Source organism: Corvus hawaiiensis, chromosome Z (assembly GCF_020740725.1).
Source record: "Corvus hawaiiensis isolate bCorHaw1 chromosome Z, bCorHaw1.pri.cur, whole genome shotgun sequence".
Classification (NCBI taxonomy): domain Eukaryota; kingdom Metazoa; phylum Chordata; class Aves; order Passeriformes; family Corvidae; genus Corvus; species Corvus hawaiiensis.
The window spans coordinates 15,676,879-15,694,505 of record NC_063255.1 but is presented as its reverse complement, the minus strand read 5'-3'; the positions used below and the strand labels follow the sequence as shown (position 1 = coordinate 15,694,505).

Sequence of the window (17,627 nt, the reverse complement as noted above, 5' to 3'; positions counted from 1 at the left end):
ACATCCTGAACAGACAACATTAAGAAGAGGGGCTTGGAAACCAGCTAGATTTGGGCTTTCCTGCTCAACTACCATGAAAAATCCAGTTTTAGCCTGGGCCCATATGAAGCTTCCTCTTCTGTCAAGGCAAAATGTGCCTGTAGGCACCAGGGCCTGTCTCGTCTTCTGCATTTTAGAAAGATCTGCCCTTACAGCCACTGCCTTTTACCCTCTGCTGCCTTCACCAGCCTCGAGCAGGTTGGAGAGGCCCAAGTTCTGGCTACACCAGTGATGCTGCAAATTCAGGTGCCACGTGTGGGGGCAGCTGTAAATGCAATAGGGGGAAGAAGGTGGAACAAAACCAAAGCACCCAAAAATTCCAGGGCAGAAGGTACCCAGCATTGTGTTCAATAATTATTTATCCCACGATACAGTTCCAGTTTTTACCTGGTCTTAAAGCTCTCCACTAAGCTGCTCTCACTGACTTTCACGATTTCTTTTCTCTCTGCCCCACTTCCAGCAGGGAGCTCAAAGGCTGCTGCCTCCCAGCAAAAGGGTCTCCATGACCTTTGTAATTCAACACACTGGGAAAGGCTCAATCAATTCCCTCTATTCCTAGGCCAACACAGACCTTAAAAGCCCTCTTTGTTCCTGTTACAAACCCTATCCCACAACCATGGCTTAACCCTTAAGGCACTGCCTCAAATGAAGAGAGATTCACAGAAGCTAGGCAGTTCGCAGCATCCATGGGAAGCTGGACCTGCCCTCCACTTACAAAAGAACTGTACTGACAATCTGCTGGTGCCATGCATCAGATACTCACAACAGGGTGGGAGGGATGTCTCTGGCCATGTGCATCATCATTACAAACTACTGTACCTCACACTGCTGCAGCGACACAGGCAGGGGTTGGACTTACACCTCTTTATAGTCTCCTGGTTTTGCTCTGCCTCCCCTCAGTTCAGCAGGTTCATTACAAAACATGCTCCATGCATGCAGCTTTGGGGTCACACAGAGGAATAGGGCAGATGAAGGAAGCAGCTGGGACTGGGCACCCCCACTGTCAGTCTTGCAAGGACTCCTCTGCTGCTGCCCCCAGGTACAGCCATTGCTCCATGACCAGGAGCAAATCAGAGCCAGCGAGGGATACCAGGCTGTTACACAGCCTGCACGCTGATTCTGGCCTTGTCTGAGATAAGCTCAGACCCACATCCTGACCAGCAGCCCAAAGTCACATGCCAGGGGAAGCAGTGCCATGGGACTGTGCATAATTATACACCCTGCACACGGGAATGCCGAGGACATGGAAAGTACAGCCAGCTCTCCCTTCCTAGCATGATCCCTGGCACAAGAAAAGGCAGTATGGATCAAGGGCTGCCAAAAATGCCAGCTTTGCAGCTGGAACAGAGCTGCCCAGCAACATCCTGAAACACCAGCTCCATGACAGACAGAGCCTGCTTGTACCCCAAAACACCACCCCGACAAACAAGATGGGGTAGGGCCACCTTGCAGCACCCCAAAATGCCATTTCCTACCAGCTGCTGTAACTTCCCCTCTGCCCCTTTCCGGTCCCGCTCCACCCCTCTCCTTCTCCTCAGGCTTCAGGGAAACTGAGTCACAGCATGCTGGCCCTGCCCCAAGGAAGGAGAGTGGGTGGGCAGCCCCCAGCCCCTGGCACAGCGTGCAGTAGGGCAAAGGTGGTACTGAGACCTCTGAGAACCCCAGTGATGGGGAGGGATAAAAAGGTACCCACATGTTCTACATCCATCAGCTTTCCCAATTGTGAGCCTCCTCTGTTCCCACCTCTCTTCAAGCAGAAGTTGGCCTCAGTCTGCTGCTTGGCCATATGGACTGCACCTAGCTCTGCTGGGCTACATCTGGCCTCACAAACTGACTCACGTGCTCTCTGCCACCAGGGGGGACCAGGACATGCAGTAACTTAGCATAGCCCAGAAAAAAAATTGAAAAATTAAAGATCCAGATAGAGCATTATAAATCAGAAGAGTGCCCTACATCTCAAAAGGCTGGTAGGGGACTGGTTGTTTCATTGAGAACAAGTTGTGGCATTGTTTACCTTAAAAGATTCATGTGTTTGAGTAAAGACTTGACACTCTGGTCCAGCTCTAGGAGCTGGTAAGTTTCCAGGTACTGACCTCAGGCTCTCTGTTTTTATCACACACCTACAGAAACCCTTTTGAGGGCCTGCTAACCAGCTAAGCTTCCTGGGACCAGGTCTACAGCAGTGTTCACCCACAGCAGAACCCTTTAAAATCCCTGACTGGTGCAGTAACAAACCACCACCCATCCATCTGCCTTGTAGACAGAGAACTTAAAGATTTGTTCATTCAGGCTCTGGGTCAGACATCTCATGAATGTTATTAAAGCTAGGGTTTCTTTAGTATGTTTCTCAAGATTGCAGTGAGGCTAAGAGCCCAGCATTGCCCAGTTCAGCTGGGACATGGAATGGGAAAGCAGAACTCAAGCTGCAAAAGATGCACAGTTATTACACACCGCTCATCTTTAAGTCTCCGGGCATCTTTTCCCAGGCTCCTGTCTTCTTGATTGCCTCGCTCCACCTTCCTGGGGACTCTCTGAAAACTGACCCTTTCACCCCTCCCCAGGGAAGTGTGTTAAGGTGGTATTTGCTGTTATTGTCATGCAAAGCGTAACATTATTGCAATACCCTTGCCCCAGCCCTGTCTCCCAGGACAACATAATACTAGATGAAATTCATTATCCCCTATCACTTTATGGTACTATCTTTTCATTTCTCTGTTAACACACATCAGAGACGTATCAAGTTTCACGCCAGCTCACTCCAAAGGAAATTCTCTCTTTCCTTACACAGATTTGCACAAGTGATACCTTTTTTTTTCAGTACCAAAAAAAGCCCAAACCACAAACCAAAAAAAAAAAAACCACCAAAAAAAAACCCACCAAAAAAAAAACCCCAAAAAACCAACAAACAAACAAACAAACAAACAAAACAAAAAAACCAAAAAAAACAAAAAAACCCCCACACTCCAAAAATAGCACTTGAAGGTTCACTTAAGGACAGATATTGCCTTTTCTCTCCAGACCACCACTTTGGTCAGACCTTTCCCAGGCTCTGGAGGGCAGCATTCTCACTACTGCTCAAAGAGCTTCACCAGCAATGTTTGGAGTCCTGTAGCGAGGAAGCTTTAACGGCGAGATGCCTTTTCCTTCCCAAAAGTGCCCAGTGCATGAACACAGGCATTTCCTGGTAAACTGTTCCTCCTTGCTTCCAGCCTCTGCTACAGGGATGGCCTCTGATAGCAGCCTTCCTCCGGAAACACCACCGCATTTTACTCAGTTACTCCAACACTGTCATATTGTAGGGAAACAGAATTAAACAGCTGAAATCTGTAATAAATCATTCCTACTGAGCTGCCAGGGAAATTGCTGCACAGAAGAAAGAGGAGAGCTGTAAGTCTGTTTCCTCAACAAATCTAAGCCACAAAACAGCCTCTGGTTACAGGGAACATGCACAGCAGCAAGAGGAGCACTTTCAGGGTGGCAGATTGATGCCAACAATTTTTTGGTTCTCTTTCTCCAGATTCATCACATGGCCAGAACAGATCATTGCAAATACCTTAAGAGCCCAGACTGTCAGCCTAGGAAAGAGGCTGGCAGACCAGGCCTAGAAAAAAAGCCTGAGAATATTCTAATTCCTTAAAAACAGCTTATATTTTTAGCTGTTGCTGCTTTTAAAAGATGAATTGAAAGCAAAGCTCAGACTCCCCACTTGATGCCATAACTGCTCTATTTTGCTGGCAGCCACAGCAGAGAGGATCTTGAGAATTACGCCCTTTGTCCACTGCTGGCCCAGCTATGCTAATCTCATCAGCAATGCAAACGCTGGTATAGAAAGGGCTGAGTGGCAGCGTTGGCCTGACAGCTCCAGCAGCGCTGACTGGCAATAAGCAAACCCTGGTACACAGCATCCAGGCATTTTCTCCAGGCCTGAGTGGAGCAAAGAGTCTGCTCTTGCAAGCCATTCTTCATGCATCTTCCAGGCAGGGCAATCTGTGCAGCACAGCTGGACTCGGCTACCTTCTCACAATTTAGGGAATGCAGGTAGAAACACCCCCCAAGTCAAAGTTTCCACTTGGTCCCACTGATCTATCACCTCTCTGCTGAAATCCCCACCACTCTTCCCACAGCAGCAGCATTTAGGTTGCTCCTGATGTCCCACAGGGCACTGTCCAATTTTCCAGAGTGACACTGCTCAGGATGGTGTCCCCACCTGATTACAAGAAGGCATGCATGTCCTGGACTTGTCTCAGGTAATGGCAGCAGCAAAGCACAGCAGCACGTAACCAACACAGTACTCTCCGAGCTTCAACACCACGGCTCAGCTAGGAGGAAATCTCTCTTGGCTGCCTCTCCCTAAATGCTTATTCCCGCACTGCCTGTCTTAACTCCTCCCCAAATCAGCAGCAGCATATGTGACCCCACTACCTTTGAGCTTTTCTGGTCCTTTGTGCTTGAAACTGTGTAGTAGGAACAGGTAAGACAGAAAAAGAGGGGGCAGCACTTCAAAGATGACATGGTTGTAACTCATGGGGACACAGTGCCCAAGAGATTGAGCTTTGGGCAGCGATCTTGGCAGGCAAGGTGCTTCACAAATGATAAAAGAGACAACATCCTCTGCCCTAGAAAACAGCAATTCCCACCCCAACACACACATATGACCCAGAGCCTCATCTGCTTGGGCTCTGCACCACTCCATGGTATTTCATAGCACATCCTGGGGCCTCGGTCCAGAGGAAAGATGACAAACCACAGGCTGTGAAAGTGGGGTCAGAGGGAACTACAGTGTGGCTCAATGGATTCTTACCATGCTCTGGCATCACCTGCACCCATAATATACTGTAACACCAACTCTTGCACCAAGTGCTGAAGGTCACATATATGGAAAGCAGTGCTTGAGCTGCTGACCCAAAACTGCCTTCAGTGTCAGGTACCAGTGTCCCGGATTCCTCCCTGGGAAGGAAGCTCCAGCTGCCAGTGCAGAGCAAGCTGTTCCCCTCTGAAAGGGGAAGGAACCTGTTGGAAGTGAGAGGGAGGAAGCAGACCGCTGCCTGCCACGGGCGGCTTTCCCAGAGCCTCCATGTTCCAGCTTCCACCTCCTTGTTTGCTCTCCCTTGGGAACACCAGGGTCTGGAGTCCAGGGAACATTGTGCAAACAAGTCTAGCCTCATTGAGAGTTTTAAGATGACTGGAACTGCAGCACTGGACAGAAGTGGGCAGTCCATACAGATCTTACAGTAGCCCTACATTGCAGAAGGATGCTATGACACATTGGAAAGGGTGAAATGGTTTTCAGGGGAATATATGAGGCCTTGGAAAGGAGGGGTCACAGCTCAGGCAAGGATTATGACATTTTGAGTGCAGAGCTATTTGGGTAGCTCACAGAGCGGCATCCTTTCCCATCCATTTTTGACTGAACATCCTAGTCCCAGGCAACTCTGGCCACAGGCACTAGAGCAGCATGTGCCACCCCATGGCAAGCCCACACGTTTAACCTCCATACATCTCCAAGAGCATTGTTCCCCTCTCTCTCTGGGCTGCGTGCAGAGCTGTGGGCAGGGCTTTGCAGCTCGCTGCCAGCAGTGACCTTTGAGAGGTGTAATGAGAGAGGTTTACAGCTCACATAGCCATCCATGTTGACACGGGCAACCTGTGCTTGCTGCCAGCAGGTCCTTTTCCCTGGCTTACATCCAGGCCTTTAGGCATATCATGGATGACAGGTCAGGTCTCAGCCACACTCACATTATAGCCAGGTTGGAGATGGCTTCCTGACCCATCCCCTCTGCTAGTGAGTGCATGATTTTCTCTGCTCCCTTCACCAACAGCAGCCTGCTCTCTTACCAGGATCTGGTAAGGGGTCTAGCCAAGAGCAGCTTCAAAAATGTTTAACTTCTCCTTTACCGGTCCCAATGGTCTCAAACCATATCAGAGGGGGTCACAAGAGTGTCTGCTCTGCCTCAGAGTACAGATACCCTGGAGCAAGGCAAACTGGCTGTGCAAGGTGGACAGCACAGCACAGGGCCAGGCATCCTGGGAAGGTGCAGTCATGGCTGGAGCCACTTAGGTTGATTAACTGAGGATAAGCAAGGGCAGCAGAATGACTCGCCTTCTTCCATGGTACAGTGAGAGGGATCAAGAGACCGGTTTGTTCCTGGCTGGGCCTGCTCGGCAGCTCAGGGCTTCAAACCAAACAGGTGTGCAAGCAGGCCTGCCCACGTCCCAGTGAGGGGCAAAAGCAGAGAGAAGATGGACAAAACACCCCTCACCACTAACCCTGAGGCTGCTGCCAGGGGAGAACAGCTCCAGACGCCAGATTGTCAGGCAGGGTCCTGGAGTCCCAAGCCCATGGCATAGCTGAGACTGGGCTGCATTGAGGGCTGTGGCACTTTGCACATCTGCCCGACTGCTCTTCTGCCTTGCCAGCGATGCTGCCAGTGGCAAGTTGCCACAGCAATACCCTCCAGCATGCTCCCCTGTCTCTTTTCCCCCTTGCTGTCCTCTCCCTGCTGCCCCACACATAAAACACCCAAAAGCTGCAACATGCTCCTAAAAGGCAGCACCTTCACCAAGGAAGGAAACAGGACAGAGGTGTAAGCCCACTTCCACAACCCATCATCCCTGCTTACCTCAGGGGCAAGGACCCTACTCAGGACCCAGGTGCATCGCACCCCACCTTGTCTAGTCTCAAGGCAAGGCACAGGAGAGCCACGCTGCCAGACTTGGGGAGTAGAGGCCTTTTTAACTGCATCTCCTTTATGCTGTGGCAGGCAGGGATGCTTCAACATCCTCACCTGTCCCACAGTGCCTGCTCCATGGGGGTGACATGCACCCCCTGTCCAGTCCAGCCCAACACAGCTGCCTACAGGTCAGAAAGCCTCAGGAGCTCTTTCTACATTGCAGCAGCACCAGATCTGATGGGAATGGGGGGGGTCTCAGACTCTTCTTGCTGCATCCTGGCAGGCATCTCCTGAGCCTCTGCTCTCCAGTTCCAGAGAGTTTCCACTTCAGATCTGTTTTGCTGCACCAAACCTCACTGTGGCATGAATTGGAGACAGGATCTTGCTTTGTTTCCTGCCCTAAAAACTCTTCCCCATCATTGTTATGTGCCACTAAACAGTTACCCAGCCTGGGTGGTAAGCAGAGCTCTTCTCCCTGTCACCTCTCTCACAGAAGCACAAGACAGAAGGCACAAGACAGAAGGGGAAGAGACAAAGGACCCTGTTGAACCACACTCAGGAGTGATACCTCTCAATATCGTTCAATATGTGACTTTAACAACTTTGCAGACAAGAAAAAAAAAAAGAACTTCTAAAAGCTCTGCTTGTCTCTCCGTTCTGCCCTCTCCCACAACCAGTTACATCACTTGAGGGTTATAGCAGAAGCTCGCAAAGCCTCGGTCCTGATCCAGGATGAGTCATGGAGCTCCGGAGGCCGTGCAACTTCCTTCTGATACCATCAACCATGCCTTACACAGCTAAAAATAAAGATGGGCCAAAACTGCAGAGCCACATCTTGCCTCAACACGAAACTTAGCAATGCTCAGCACTGCTGAAAAATTACCTGAGCAGGTGGAAACCAAAAAGTGCAGGGAAGCCAAAAGTCTTGGGTGTACCAAGAAGTGAGAGGCTAGGAGGCCTCACCCTGTGCCACACTGTGCTGGAGGATGGTGGTGGAAGATGGCAAGTAGCCATACAGAGATGGCCAGAGCCAGGCTCTCATCTCACTCAGATGTGGGCCTTGTAGTATTTCCACACCTAGAGGTTTCGTGGAAGACTTTTCGGCAATGCATGCTCCCATCTGAGACAAAAGGAATCGACTGCTGCAAACAGGAAGGATGCTGCATTTTTGTCAGGAAAAGATTGGAAAGCTGCAGCCTGCTTTCCACCAGGCAACACGTGGCCATCCACAAAGCAAGGTCCAAGGGATGTTTGGAGCTAAAGGTAGAAAAAGGGGTCACGGTTACAGCTGATATGGCTTAGATGTCAAGGTAAGTGAGGAATTCAAAGTTCTTCCTAATCCCTGGGACACCGTGCCCAAGCAAAACCTTCACACATGAGGATACAGGATTCTCACACAGATCTTAGCAGGAAGCTGTAGGATTGCACACAAATAGGACACACCAGCAATGTCCAGAAACCTAAAATAGCCTCAGCAGATGATCCTCTGCTCCATTCTTGGGAGCAGCAAGAACTGAACAAGGATCCAGCTGTCCCAACACTCCCATGAGCAGGATCTTTGAATACCCAACCTATTTGCAACAGAGAAGGTAGGGCAAATAGGGGATTCCTTGCATAACTCCAGTGCCAATACCCACAAGGAACCCAGAGCCCTGTTCTGAAGGACAAGGCAGCATTTTCTTGTGGTCTTCAGTGGAAAGATGACCTAGTGCTACATCAGCTGGTCAGACTCAGGGGCAAGGGCAGCCTACACACTCTGAGGGAAGGCTGAAGGACATTAGGCTGACTGCTTTCTGTTGAAGATATAAACTCCACTTTGCCCAGTTGATAGGTTTCCCAGCAAAGGGAAACCATCCCATTCCCAAGAGAGGAAGCCTGCAAGTCTGTCCATGGGTCTGCAAGCTGTATCAGTTTCCAGACTACTTCCAGCGGCACTAAACTGAACCAACATTGTTAATTTAGCCCAAATATAAACTTACTGATATCACCTGGGTAAGGTGACATACAAACAGAGAGTAAGTTCATGCTGTGGCCGAGCAACAGGAGAAGCTGCTGCTTTACACATAAATGGGAGATTTGCTGTCCATGAAGATATTAAGCTAACTGGTTAGCAAGGAGGGGTGGGATAAAAGTGGATCCAAATACTATGCCAGAGGCAGGTGAGGCACTGGCACAGGTTGCTGAGAGAAGCTGTGGATGCCCCATCCCTGGAAGTGTTCAAGGCCAGGTTGAATGGGGCCCTGAGCAACTTGGTCTAGTGTGTGGCTCCCCTCCCCATGGCAGGAAGATTGGAATGTGATCTTTATGGTCCCTTCTAACCCAAGCCTTTCTATGATTCTGTGGTGACCCCTGTGTTAAAATGCCCTTTGTTAAAAGGCAGGGGAGCCCTGAGAAGATGCTGTGAACTTAGTGGACTGGGACCTACAAGCAGCTCCAGAAGAATTGAGGGAAAACCTTTTCTATGGTCTTTGTCATGTCTCTCATCAGTAAGAGAGATATAAAATCCCATCATGGAACAGGTATCAGTGAATGCCACAACCCAGCTGGATAAAGGGGCCACTCTGCTGTCACTGCACTGTGTGATTGGGAATCTGGAGCACAGAGCACTAGCATGAGCAAAGGACTTCTTCCTTCATTCCTTCCTTCCTTCCTTCCTTCCTTCCTTCCTTCCTTCCTTCCTTCCTTCCTTCCTTCCTTCCTTCCTTTCACCTTCACAGGTAAATCTATCCCTGCCTCACCTGCTGTAGGTACCACTTCAGCATCAGGCTGCAGGATGAGATGGCCTGAGGCCCAGTTTCCAGCTGCCTCTGGTCTGGTCCCAACATCCCTGGCAGACACTTCAGAGAAAGAGCTGCAGAGCCTGGGCAGCCATGCATCCTAAACTACACCTTCCCCACATAATCTCTCCTGGCCAAATCACACCTGAGCTCTGGGGTGAGAGAACGGTTCAGCCTGCCCTGCCGGAGGCACAGTCCTGATGAGGGCTCCCTTCCAGGTGAGAGCACTCTGTGCAGGTAGGGCAGGATTCTAGGCAGGCACACAAGCATCCAGGGACAGGGCAGGAAGCCCACAGCCATCTCAGGCTGCTCCAGGCTGGTTACCTCAGAGCAGGTAATATTTCTTGCCAGTGGCAACACAAAAACTGCTGGTCCTCCTAAAACACTTCATTGTCAGTCTGAGCCTCATACACCAACACCAAGCTACAAAATCCTGGGAAAATGCAGGGGAAACCCAAATGCTTCTAATAGAGAACATGAGGACGTCTGCCACAAGCTCTGGATAAAGTCTCAGCTGGGTTCAGGTGAAGGACAGCAGGGACCTGCAGCTGGAAAATGCTCCCATCAATCCTGCTGGCATGGAGAAGGGGGAGTGTGGCAAACAGCACAGACTGCAAGTTCCCAAGGGTTTAGAACACACCACCCTTGAGCTCCTGACAACTGTGTGCAGGGTTCAACAGTCTTAACAGTGCTGGTTGCACACATCCAGGTTCCCTTTGCCATGCTGACAGCCAGGTGGAATGCAGGAGTACCCAAAAAGCCTTGGCTGGGGGAGAACCTCACCTAGGTGACACCTACTTTACGGAGTTATCCCTGTGAGCCAAGGGGAGAAGAGCACGGAGTTCCCTGTTTCTTCACACATCCCTGATGAGGGAAGGGAAACCAGTGACGCCTGAATGTTGCTAACCTCGTTGCAGGGCTGAAGCAGACAGAGAAGGCAGCTCTCAGCTGTCAGCACTCGCAGTGTGGCCTTAGGGTTGCTTGTTCTGGCTGTCTTGGGTCACCTGGAAAGACAAGTGCACAGGCACAAGTTCAGCTGGAACACTGGGTGGGCAGTAACTGCTCATCCAAGCCAAGTGAGTTAGTGGCCCATGCACAGAAGTGAGAGACCCCAAGCACCCCACCAGCTCAAAGATCCCACCACATCTTTTACCGGTGCTGAGGCTGCCCCTCCAGCTGCAGCCCTGACTCCCTCCTGGGTTCCATCTACCCCCAGCTCCCTGCATGACTGCGGGTGGGCACACAGTTGGTTCTCCAGAGAGAGCTGCTAAGGTCACAGCCACGATCTCCCTTCCCGGATTTCAGTGGGAAATAAAGGCCTTTCTGTGCCTTTGGCTTTGTTCTTGTCCACCCACGCAGCTGTAGGTTTCTTCACCACACAGGCTTTGCTGGTACTCGAGTGGGTGCGCTGGCATATGGTTTATCTGCAAGAACAGGTGCTGGCTGTGGTCTCCACAGGCCACCTGCTAAGCCACCCCACAGAGACACAGAGCCAGGGCAGGGAGGGACAAACTCCACTGCTGGAGAGACACCCCTCCCAACAACCCAAACAGACCAAGACAAATCCAACGCCGCAGCGTTTCCCAGGCTACAGGGAAGGGAGAAAACGACAATTGCTTAATAGAAATCTCCAAGAGGCCTGCCAACACCATCACAAAGATGTTGTTTAAGTCTCCTCCCCAGGCTCCCAGTGCTTTAACTACAGACCATTGGAGATCACATTTTGTGGGGGCTAGGTCTTCATGCATAGCAGATCCTGAAAACCAGGACAGTATCAGCCTCCCCAGGATCAGGTCTGACCTTCCTCTGGCCTCAGGCATGATGAGCAAAAGCTGCTATGAGGCAGTCCCTGCTCCCCAGCCTGACCATCCACACAGGCAACCACCCTGCAGCATGACTACAGCACAGCCCTGCTGTGACCAGAGCCACCGTGCCGGGGAGCAGAGCACTGTGGGCAGACAGGCTGCCAGTGCCCCAGAAGCACAGCCTCCACACCATGGTGCAGGGAGGCATGTCCACACTACCCTACTGGGACTCCAGCCCTTAAAACAGTCCTGAGGGCACCCAGAAAGCTTGTGCTTAGTGACATCTACATTGGCATCCCAGGAGAGGTCCCACCTGGATTCTGCACTAGCTAGGCAAAAAGGCTATCTTTTTGGAGAGCTTATAAGCAGAACAAGCCCCAGTAAATGCAGCATGGGTGTATGTAAATATATATATGTGTACCAACTTCCACCAAGTCCCTGTTCTAGCACACTTTCAGAGAAGGCTCAAAAGGCGCTAAGCCTGAGCAGTGACAAGAATTGCTTTGGACATGGCTGAAGGACTGCCACCCACATACTGCTGCAGCACAGGAAGCGATGGCAATGTATCTGACAGGGATGGGTTGAAAACACTACCCAGGAAGAATGCAATTACCCCAAGTGGACTGAGGCCAGCAGATCTGGATTACCACCTCAGCTCTTGCATAAAGGGCTTTGCATCTTTGTTCACTTCCAACGAGAAGAATCACAGGGTTGACATCAGCCCTGGCCCGGGACATGCATTCGTTACTAAAAAGCACTTCCAGCTGAATCACTAACTTCCCATTTTGCAGCACACAGGACTCCTTTGAAGGTTTCCTATCCAAGTATTGTTCTACCATCATGCTGCTTAGCTGGGGGGTTGTCCAGGCCACAGGCAAGTATGACTGGAAACCACTGGCCGGTCCTGAAAAAGCTCTCTGAAATGCAGAGCATGTGAGCCCAGCTGCTCTTCATTCAAGATTCACAACCAGCTGAAGATGCAGACAGAAACAGGGGGAAAACGTGTTTATTGGCAGCTGGGCATTCACAGGCCAAGCAAGGGAGACTGTGAAAGAGAGGGGCAAAGCCAAAGAGAGGATGAACAGAGACACTTCCCTGTCAAAGAAAATAATTTTTAAAGCAGGCCTCGAACTTTGTGAGACCAAGTTCTCTGGAGTTTATATTCACCTGGCTCACCTGCCCACGAGCAAAACCAAAATCAAAAAACAAAGGAACTGAGCTGGTCAGAAAATAGGCTCCAGGGAGCAGAGGTGCCAGGCACTGAAGATGGAAGGATCAGAAACAATGTAACATGGCATTACCAGGACACAGAGAGCCACACAGCTCCCTGGAGGAAGGGGGTCCCTGGGAATGATGCAACGTGGAGAGACACCAGGCAAAAGCCTCTCACAGAAGACTCTCACAAAGTAACCTGCAACAAACCATCTGCCAGCATACAAATGCCTCCTTTCAGGATTTCCCCCATGCTGCCCTTCACACCTGTCCTGTCTCAAACCCGACTCATTAATTCCTCCAGCTACCAAAGCCTCTGATAATTTGATTACAGCTCCATTGACAGCGTGCTGAGGACACCACTTTTCTAACCATATGGCTTCACTTTCTTCTTTCATGTCTGTGGTCACATACCTACCAACAACAGGTTTTCTTGTTCTGCATCAGGAAGTGTCCTGGCCCCCAGGCATGATGCATTTCCACACAGCACATGACGGTGCTAACCAAATCTAGCAGAGGACAAACGTGGGCAAGCCCAGAGCAGTAAGAGCATGTAAAGGACTTGGGTAGAGCCAAGAGCCTTTGATGTTGAAGACTCAGATCAATAACCATCCCCTTCAATCACCCTCAGACTCAGAGAGCAAAGTTTGGGTATCTCTGGCCTCTGGTACTCAGCACAGTCATGCAGAAATGTGCCAGGGCAAGCAGCTGGTAGCAGACAGCAAGAAGGAAGACCAGGGGCAAAGATGTGCTTCTCTGCTCTCAGAGGTGCCTTGAACACAGGGAGGGAACTTCCTCCTCCTGCTCTGCATCCTCAGAAGACAGCTGAGGGCAGAGGGGTTGAGAAAGCTCAGCACCACCAGCCAAGGGAGCGTTTAGGGGCTGCGGCCTTCATCAGATTTGGAGTAAGCCACCAGGAGCGAAAGAGCAACCTTACCAGTAAAATTTAAATTATCTATAGTTCCCTAAAGGCCACTTCTGGAGAGAGCAGACATGAAAAATAGAGCATGGAGAGCTGCTCTGCACGACTTGCTGCAAAAGCAGGGAATCAAGAGAGCTCCTCAGCAAGCTGTGCCTCTGAATAGCAGAGTTCCCACAGTCAGTGCAAAGTGACCCCACAACCTTTCCTTCTTTCAGTGGATAAGAAACTTCTCACATGAGGAACAGAAACAAGGTGGGCAAGTGGCAGAGCTGAAACAGCCCCAGCACTGCTCCAACTGCAGCTGGACCTTGGTCCACAAGCGCAGCTCACCAAGGGCCACAGTTGTACAGCTGGGTGACAGCAAGGGCTCTGCTGTACCCACACATCCTGACCACCCCAGGCTCCATGGCAAGGGACGTGTCCAGGCCCCACTGGAGTCAGCAGGAATCCAGTGTTATGGTTAAGTGTTATGGGAGCAGGGGCTGGAGGTCAGGCGAGGGCAAGTGTTGACTCCCTGGCAAGAAACACTGTGGCAGCAGCGTCCCTCGGAACCACCCCTGTCCGAACCCCTCAGCCCTACCAACTCCCACCAGTGCCCTGCCCTAGCACAGGGGACTGCATGCTGGGACATGTAGAGTCCCTACCAGGGCCCCACCACTCACGCACGCCGAGACCCGCACCATGGGAATTGCCGCAGTGAAACAAGGCGGTGACGAGGCTTTACAGGATGACTTCATTCTCCCAGTCCTCAACCTAAAGCCCAGCCCTGCTGAAAGTAACTCTAGCACTATCACATTGGGAGTTTTCTCCTCTGTCACCTGCTGGACCTTGTTCACCTCCTCGTGTTACCACGCTTGCCAAGACACTGCTTTGTGTCAGGGTTCAAGCCTGCTACACTCCACAATTTCCCAACCTCCCCTTTTTGCTGATGCCAACAGACACAATTCAGGGAGAGGACAGGTCCACAAGCAAATCTCTGCTTGTCTGATGTTTTTTAAAAGGCAGTGATTGCAAATGCCTTTCAAAACTAAGACACTGCACAACATTCCTCTACCATACACTTTCCACAGCAGTTGCAAATTCCACACTACTTCCTTAAAAGAAAAATAATAAAAGGAGTGTGGAAACCCCAGAGGTAAGTGTCTGCCCCTCGCACTGATGGATGTCGTTCACGGGCGGGCTGTGAGCAAGCCCACCTCCCCAGCATCCACCACGCAGCCATTCCCTCTGCCTTCCCTAACGCAGGCCACCTTTCCAAACATGACACCCGGGCTAACGAGCACACGCCGCCTGCGTGATTTCTGTATAAAACCCGCAAAACACTTGAAAACCTCGCTAGGTCGGCAGCTGCTGACTTCGGGTGGGTGACTGTCCCCGACGGGCCCTTCCGCCCGCGGCTGGCTGTCACCAGAGGGCGGCGGATGCCGGGGTTCACATCCGCCCCGGCGCCCACCCCGCAGCCCCACGCCGGGGCCTGGGAGGGACCCCCGGGGCAGGTGCCGCCCGAGCCGCGACTCCCGCGCCCCCGGGGGACCCGGCCCCACCGCCGCGGACCGTCCCGGGGGACAACAACCCACCACGTCCCAGCTGGGCAGGAGCTGATGCCCGCGGGAGGAAGAAGAGGAGGAGGAGGAGGAGGGGGAGGAGGCCCCACCGTGCGGGCAGAGCCGCGGACAGGCTGTCCCTGCCCATGTCACAGCGCAGAGGACGTGGCCCTGGTGGGCGAGACCAGGGAGAGTGCAGCCTCCCTGAGCTGCCGGGGCATTGGGAGCCAGGATCGGGGACACCCCGCAGCATAGCCTGCACCCCGCTTCGGTCCCTCCCGCCTCCCCCCACACCTGCCTCTGCCAGACACAGCCCTCCCGATGCCTCAGTTCCCCCGGGCACCCTCCCCCCGCCCAAAGTCGCTCTGCGGTCATACTGCCCCCTGCCCTCCCCGCCCCGGCACCTCCTACCACAGCGCCCCCCGTGCCAGGCCCCTCTCCGGTCCAAGTGCCCCGGCTATAGCCCCCACCCCGGTCACGATCCCCCAGACTCACAGATCTCCATCCCTGTCATGATCCCCCCAGCTCAGAGAACCCATCTCGGTCACGATCCCCCCCCGCTCATAGCCCCCCATCCCGGTTACGGCCTCCTCGGTACTACCCGATCACGGCCCCTCCCGGTCGCGCCTCCCCCAGCTCCCGCTCGCCCCTGCGGTCTGGGCCCCCGGTCCCAACGGCCCCCCCCGAACCTTCTGGAAGTGGGGGATGGCGGCGGAGATGGGGCGCACGAAGCCCTTCGCACGCAGCACGGGCTGCCCGTCCCCGCCGGAGCCCGGTCGTGCCCCGCGCCCCCCGGCCCTGCCCGCCGCGGCCCCGCCGGACCCACCAGCGCCCCCTCCGCCGCCGCCGCCGCGGCCCCGACTGTACGCGGCTCCTCCGCTCCTTCCGGGTGCCGCCGCGAACACGCCCCCCGCGCCCGCCTCCCGCGCGCTGATTGGTGCGCTGGGCGGGGAAGGGCGCGGGGCGGGGCGAGCCGCGGGGCCGCGCGACCAATGGGAGGTGAAGCAGAGCGCCGAGACCCCGCCCACGGCCCGCCCCCTCCACGTGCGGGAGTGTGATGACAGCGGGGAAGGGGCGGGCCTAGGCGGAGCGGCTTCTCATTGGTCGACGGCGGCGCTGGGGGCGGGGCCTTTCTCGGCGCGGGGCGGGGCTGTCGCCCCCTCGGCCCTGCGGGCTGAGCGAGGACCCCCGGCCCGCGGCGGGGCTGCGGCACGGCCCCACCGGCACGGCGTGTCCCACCCACGGGCACGGCCCCACGAAAACGGCGTGTCCCACCCACGGGCACGGCAAGGCCCCACGGGCACGGCGTGTCCCACTCCACAGGCACCCCTCATCCCCAGCACGTCCCACCGCATAGGTGCCCCCGGCTCCACGGCGTGTCCCACCCCGCGCACACACCCACGGGCAGAGCGTGTCCCAGCCCCACGCGTGCGACATGTGCCAGCCCCCAAGACAGCCCTCCCCTGGACCCATGAGTATGGCCTCCCTCAGGTGACACCCCCGAGGTGTCCCTTGCCCCATGTCCTGAGTGGGGTCACCCTGGTGTTCCCCACTCCCCGGGTGGTGCCGCTGCCCCGCAGGCCCGGTCTGCCATCCGCCCACACTGCTGGGCTGGGAACTAGCCTGTGCCAGAACCCACAGTGGATGCCGGGCCCGAGGGGGCAGCTGCCCCCCGGGACAAGGCTGCTCAGAGATACCAAAACACCCAGCAGCCGTGGGGCACCAGGGCTCTACCACCTGCCCGTGAGGACCCCCGACCCACTGCCCTGAGGGGAAGCGGCTCGCAGCTCACCAGCCTGACCACAGGCCATTCAGGCCAGGGAAGAGATGCCTTGACTTCATCAATTTTGGGTGAAGCTTGGTAAAGATCAGTCCCCCAGCTGACTCACTCCACTCCTCAGAGAGCTGCAGCTGCAACACCACTCTAAAAATAGTGGGGACCAGTATCGTCAAGTGATAAATATAACCAAGATCTCGTCTTCTGACTGTGCTAGCATGCAGTGAGCTGGATAGGAACCTGCAGCACACCGGCTGCCGAGTCCCAACGCCCCCCTCGCCTTGCTGCTGATCCTGGGGCATTATTTTCGGAGGTGCCGTCATGGATAAAGCTGTGCTGGTGCTGTCTGGGAATAGCAGTGAGCAGGGGCAGCAGGACAGACGGTCCTCTGACAGCCGTGCCCTGCACGTGCCTCTCTGCAGGGAGAGATGGCAGCTCAGTGTCCTGCTACGTTGCCATGGAGCAGCTGCCAGCACAGGACCTCATCTCCTCCTGGGCCTCAGGTTGCTGCTGTAGGAGATTTCTTGCTAAATAACCCCTGGCTGCCCCCAAATTCAGCTTGTGGACCACTAAAGTGTATTTAATATATGGGATATTTTAATTTCTGAGTGTAATGACAGGAACATGCGATCCTCCGGTGTTCCTGGTGACTTAGGAGCTGCTGCCTCAAACTTCATGTGTGCAGGTGCTGGTGTCAGGAAGAGCCGAGGAAGCTCAGTTCCCCCACATGCCTGCTTGTCCTTCACAGTGCGGGTTTCCTACAGACTTCCAGGGCAAACTTTAGCTTTTGACCCTGTGTGTCATCTCTGCTGGGCTGGCAAGAAGCTCTGGAGTCCAACCAGGAAGGCAGCGGAGGCCATGGAAACCAGGCATTGGCTGA

At 53.7% G+C, this 17,627-nt stretch overlaps 1 protein-coding gene across 7 annotated transcripts in view; it reads right to left on the bottom strand.

Moving 5' to 3' along the window:
• The window catches only part of FAM214B (family with sequence similarity 214 member B), a 38,896-nt gene extending 23,036 nt beyond the window's left edge, over positions 1 to 15,860 (bottom strand). For 3 of the 7 annotated variants that reach the window (XM_048291739.1, XM_048291736.1, XM_048291746.1), the window contains exons 1-2: positions 15,797 to 15,860; positions 10,395 to 10,491 (exon numbers count right to left, since the gene is read on the bottom strand). The gene's annotated coding sequence lies outside the window, so the exon portion shown is untranslated. Of the gene's footprint in view, positions 1 to 10,285; positions 10,374 to 10,394; positions 10,492 to 15,659; positions 15,740 to 15,796 lie in introns of those variants that run through there. The other 4 variants (XM_048291737.1, XM_048291743.1, XM_048291745.1 and 1 more) reach the window with 4 other exon arrangements.
• Between the last annotated feature and the right edge of the window lie 1,767 nt (positions 15,861 to 17,627).